General features: G+C 47.4%; 1 pseudogene; it reads right to left on the reverse strand.

Moving 5' to 3' along the window:
- Positions 1–277: 277 nt before the first annotated feature.
- Positions 278–6,292, reverse strand: part of LOC119273208 — a 16,135-nt pseudogene continuing 10,120 nt past the window's right edge.

Raw genomic sequence — 6,292 nt, forward strand, 5'->3', positions numbered from 1 at the left:
ATGCGGACACAATATGTATATCTCTCCCCCACCCCAATATGCAGGCACATTCTGAACTTCTCATAGATTAATGTGACAAATATAACATCCATCATAAGAGTGAGATAATGTTCCGTTGTGAGGTTCAGATAGCAAGAAAACAACGTACCATATCCAAATGAGCTCAAGATAGACGCCGAAATAAAGGGAATAGCTTCAGGTGCCGAGTTGATTAAAATATTAAGACCCATGCCTCATATATATCAATTGACCATGAGTGTGTGGAATTTCAGCTGATTCACAACCATCCGTAGTGGAAGGAAGAACCAAAGGGCACTGATGTTTCATGGACCAGCCCCTGCAACACAAGAAATCGACATCAATGACCATACAACGAATGGATCTGAAAACTCACAAAAATAAGAACTTGGAGGCAAACACAAATAGAAGAGAATAAGGAAACCAACTCTTCCGGTCCAATCGACCATGGGCGAGCCTCAAGTTGTTGAATCTATACGACCTGACAAAAGAGGATGACATGGGAGGACTAACGAAACAAACAAACGACCTGACAGGGACATGTATCACGGTGCCCTACAAACAGCAAAAAGTAAAGGTGTTTAGTTACATGCCATTATTTTCTCTTCCAACTTGTGTGGAAAACAGTGGAGAGACTATCAATTGTCATATTATTATTTTGCACTGATGTGCCTGAAGAAATTCACCTGTGGACTCGGCTTGCTTGTGACATTTTATCCAATAAAAACACAACTCATGCGAAAATCAGTAACTGGAACCTGCCAACTTTTTTCAAGAAAATCAATATGACCAAGCATGACACACACACACATGCTGCCTCCTATGCAGAATTATAAACAAAAGATTGATTACAAAGATCAGTAATTTGAAGTTCGTTAAGTATGATGCCGAAATCATGAGGCGCGAATGCTTCTGTGTCTCAAAGAAATATTATGTTGCCGTACAAAGAAATATTATGTTGCCGTACAACAAAGTTAGCCAAAATTGTAAGATATCGCTCCTCCTCCATCGACTTTTTCTATAACAAAACACCGAAATACAAACCAAAATTAGGAGAAACAAAACCAGAACCGAACAATGGGGTTAAGATCGTTGGTCCTATCGATAGTCTCCTAAAGTTCTCCGTCTGAAATCTGAACCCAATGTCCGCTGCAAACAAAACCACATAAATCACACTTCAGTTAGAGCCAAATGTCTGCAGCAGTACTACTCTAGGAGAAACACAGGAGTGAGAGGGGATATATGTCAAGCGTGTAGGCATGGGCATACTTCACGTTGGGTACTGGACGGAGACCCTATCCGCGGCGTCGATGAAGTCCAACGTGACAAGGAATTTCATCCCCTCCTTGCGGACCTTGAGCCACTCATCACGCGTCACCATCTTCTACAAATACACGATGGAGGTCGGGGCAGGAGTTGACTGACACCGCGATGATGGCTGCGACGGTCGTGAGAGGGAGGGATGTGTGGGGGAGGGGCAGAATTGAGGCGTCGGCGGTAGAGAAAACCAGGGACGGCCGGACCAGAGGGCCTAGCCGCCGACATGGAACACACAAGGAAGAAGCGACACGAAGATTGCGTGCGCATTAGGTTTCGGGTGAGGGCAGATACGGGAACGACAACGGCGAGGCCGGAGACGATGAACACCCATGCGATCTGGAGAGACGGCCGCAGCCATCCCGACGGCGACGGCGGCGATCCGGGCGGCGGCGATCTGAAGCGACAAGACGTTGGCGGCGATTCCAACGGCGACGGCGGCGATCCGAATGACGGCGAAGGCAGCGATCCGGGGCGGTGATGGCGGCGATCCGGAGGACGCTGGGCTGGTCGACAAGCTCCCGTGTGGCGGCGGCGCAGGAACCCTAGCGCGTGCGAGGATACCGAGGAGAGGATGCTTGCGCGAGGAGAGGGAGGGGAGTGGTTCGTGCGTGGGGTGGTTTTTTTGGCTGCATGAGTGGGCGGGGGCAGCGGAGACGAAAAAACCGACGAAAAAAAACCATGGAGCAGGGGGGAAGCGCTGGGACGTGGGAGGTGGTCGGAGGGGCGTGTGCTGGACTCGATCGCGGGGTTTTCCTTATTTTTTCGGGGCTGAGGGGATGGTGAGAGGAAGTACCAAAAAAGTACCAAAAAGACCGGGTGAGGTGGGACGAAAATAAAAGAACGCGACCTACCAACTTAGACATTAGGAGTAGAGATTATGGAATTAACTTTCCTTTTTATTTTGTAAATCAACATTCACAATACCAAATTAATATTATTAAATGTATCATGGAATTAGCTTTCCTATTACATAATTTTAATTTTCTATATGTTGATATCTTTTAAATATAAATTTCGTTACATTTTATCAAATTTGACTTCGGACAAATCTTATAGGTGGCATAAAAAAGAACGTAGGGAGTAGTTTTACAAGTTTATTTATTACTACGAACCGTCTTAAGTCGATCGATGGTGTCTATTTGAGTGTTTTTTTGGCGTACATCTAAAAAATTCCTATACAATCGGTCCAAAAAATCCTATACAGTCAGTCAATCGACCACAGGGACCAGATATGTTTTTTTTCTTTCACTTTTCGGTATGTTCGTGACTACACCTTTGGAACATGTGTTTGGTATTATATAAACCTGGTCGGTGCATTATTACAAAAAGGGACAAAATTCTGTTTCAAAAATGATAGGTTATTCGGATCATGAATATTGCAAGCATAATACTTTGAAACAAGAAGAAAAAGAACCGATGGGACACTTGAACTGTCAAAAACGTCTTACATCTAAAAACGGAGGGTGTAGTACTTCGGAGCAAGTTAAGGTAAACATCGATAAAACCAAACACAGCAGCACGATCTTACAAGCAATGACCGAGGCTGGATTCACCATTTCTTCACATCTTCGTGCACATCAAACTTGTACACGTTACACATTCTCTCACGTTACATACTCACTACTTGTACTCGGTACATAATACTCTCTCCTTTCCAAATTATAAGACGCAATTGACTTTTTACGGTCTTTGATGTACGACTTTGACCACTTATATATATCAACCCATGGTATCTCCTCGTCGCCATCGGGGGAATTGTTGTTCGAGCCCGGGTGAAGCATTTTGATCACCCTTGCGACGAACAACCCGGGCGTGTTGACGACGCTGCAATTGAGGCGGATCTCCCCCTGTGTGCCAGTCTTGGGCTCGATCTTGCCCATCTTGATCATGGCGGCAATGAATTTCTCCTTCCAGAGTGTCTCATCGGCGGCGAACGTACCGACGGAGGCCTTCGGCATGGCGTTGTAGATAAGCTGGTCGTCGGAGAGGTGCAGGCCGAGGTTTTTTGAAATAAAACCAATACATCGTTTGTGAGAAACATTACAATTTCACTAATAGGCTTCTCAAACCAATCCGAAGTCAAAAAAATCTAGCTAATCTAGCAAGTTCATGTGCTACTTTATTTGCCTCTCTATTGCAATGTTCGAGTTTAGTCATGATAAAATCACAAGTATAGTGATAGCAGTCATCAAACATTGCCGCTGCCGATCCCGCTGACTGTCCTCCGTCCTGCATGGTCTCAATCACTTCCAGATTGTCAGAGTTGATGATTAGGCTATTACATCCCGCCCTTTGCGCTAAATTTAGGCCAAATTTGAGAGCTAAGGCCTCCGCCATGAGAACATCCGCGCAGTAGTCTACCATAACTGCAGGCCGAGGTTCAGCTGCAATAGCTTGCAGTAGTTGTTGTCTAGCACCGTCGGCGTGCTGAGGTCGATCATCATCGTCACGTTGGTCACTTGGATCATGTTCGTCGGGCACAACGCCTCCAATAGTGATTGGTACGTCGGGCTGATGGTATCGCTCGCCAGCCTCTCGCGGTTCTTGATGATGGAGTCATAGTGGGAGCGGCCCAAGGTGTGGGCGCCAGATAGTATCACCATCTCCTCGGCAGTCAGGGTCTTGTCCTTGAAACCCTATACAAGCCCATCCGTTGTCAAGTTTGGACTAGGGAGGCCAAACGCACTATCCTCAGTCGAGATGTTCCTATGGCGGCAGCCCGCGGGGACCTAGTAGAATGCATTGCCACCGGTGAGGCTGACGCTGTCCCGGGCGGCGAAGGTCAGGATGTTGACGCATGACACGGTGCGCGGGCAACTCCGTTCTAATGCTGCCCTGGCCCACTGGTACAAAAAGAGGCTTCCGTCCAGCCCCATTAGTCGCGAAACTGTAGGAACCGCGACTAATGAAGTCTTTAGTCGCGGTTCGGCAGACGAACCGCGACCAAAGGCCTGGGCCCAGGGCGCTTGGTGGCCAGCTGGTGCACGTGAGGGGCTTTAGTCGCGGTTGGCCAGGCCAACCGCGACTAAAGGTGCGCAAAGGCCTTTAGTCGCGGTTGGCCAGGCCAACCGCGACTAAAGCTCCTCCCCTATATATACCAGTTCAGCACGCTCACTTAGCCATTTGGTGCCACTTCTCTTCACAAGCTTCACAAGGGGGTGTAGGTTTGCTTTTGGTTCCTCTTATGCACACAAGGTGTTTGATGAAATGCCCTAAGAGGGTGAAACAAACATGATATGAAGTGTTGGAGCCACACTTGAGGTTCCTCATTTATTTTTTCCTCCTCGATCGCGGTTAGCAACTTGAACCTTTCATGCATGTGTGTCATTGATAAAATATGCATGTGTGCAGTTCATTGTTTAATTTATATTGTTTGTAGCTAGTTAGTTTAACAAATGCATGATGGTTAATTATATATTTTATATTATAATAATGCAGATGAATCGGCAATGGATGTACGGTAACCGACTCTCCGGCAAGTTCACTACGGGTTTGAAAGATTTCCTCGTAGTGGCTAATGCGAACAAGCAGGGGGGTTTTGTTATCTGTCCATGTGTTATCTGTAAGAATCAGAAGGGTTACTCTTCCTCAAGAGATGTTCACATGCATCTGCTTCGGCACGGTTTCATGCCAAGCTATAATTGTTGGACCAAGCATGGAGAAAGAGGGGTTATAATGGAAGAAGATGAAGAAGGGGATGATTTCATCGATGAAAGCTATCTTGCTCATTTCGGTGATACTTTCATGGAGGATGCTGAAGGTGAAGGGGAAGGTGAAGAAGAGGCACGTGATGATCCCGTTGATGATCTTGGTCGGACCATTGCTGATGCACGGAGACGCTGCGAAACTGAAAAGGAGAGGGAGAATTTGGATCGCATGTTAGAGGATCACAGAAAGGCGCTGTACCCCGGATGCGATGATGGTCTGAAAAAGCTGGGCTGCACACTGGATTTGCTGAAATGGAAGGCAGAGGCAGGTGTAGCTGACTCGGCATTTGAAAACTTGCTGAAAATGTTGAAGAATATGTTTCCAAAGGATAACGAGTTGCCCGCCAGTACGTACGAAGCAAAGAAGGTTGTCTGCTCTCTAGGTTTAGAGGTTCTGAAGATACATGCATGCATCAACGACTGCATCCTCTACCGCGGTGAATACGAGAATTTGAATGAATGCCCGGTATGCACTGCATTGCGTTATAAGATCAGAGGCGATGACCTTGGTGACGATGTTGAGGGCCAGAAACCCAGGAAGAGGGTTCCCGCCAAGGTGATGTGGTATGCTCCTATAATACCACGGTTGAAACGTCTGTTCAGGAACAAAGAGCATGCCAAGTTGTTGCGATGGCACAAAGAGGACCGTAAGTCGGACGGGGAGTTGAGACACACCACAGATGGAACGCAATGGAGAAAGATCGACAGATGGTTCAAAGATTTTGCAGCTGACGCAAGGAACATAAGATTTGCTCTAAGTACGGATGGCATGAATCCTTTTGGCGAGCAGAGCTCCAGCCATAGCACCTGGCCCGTGACGTGTACGAGGCATGGGGCACATTCCGTGGAAAATAGGGTTCCCCCAGAACGATGACCCGTACGGTTACAGAAGCCGTAAGAGAAAGATGGATCGGGAAGCAGATGTTGTGGCGCGGTTGGCATCGGAAATGGATGTGATGAAGAAAACCATGAGTGTACTAGTAGCCGAAAGAGATGCAGCTCGGGTGCAGCATGAAGATCATCCAGCGGATCTCGGAAGCCAGCAGCGGAGAAGCAGCGTGGCTTCCACGGAGGCCCCACCGGCTGGTGCAGATGCACCGACGATCGAAATTACTGCACCGGAGCCTCTGGTGGTCCAAATTACTGCACCGGAGCCTCTGGTGGTCGAAATTACTTCACCGGAGCATCCTCGCTACCCCGTGGACGATATAAAGGAGATGAAAGAATGTCATCTGTATTATCCTATC

Source organism: Triticum dicoccoides, chromosome 3A (genome assembly GCF_002162155.2).
Source record: "Triticum dicoccoides isolate Atlit2015 ecotype Zavitan chromosome 3A, WEW_v2.0, whole genome shotgun sequence".
In the NCBI taxonomy this organism is placed as follows: Eukaryota; Viridiplantae; Streptophyta; class Magnoliopsida; order Poales; family Poaceae; genus Triticum; species Triticum dicoccoides.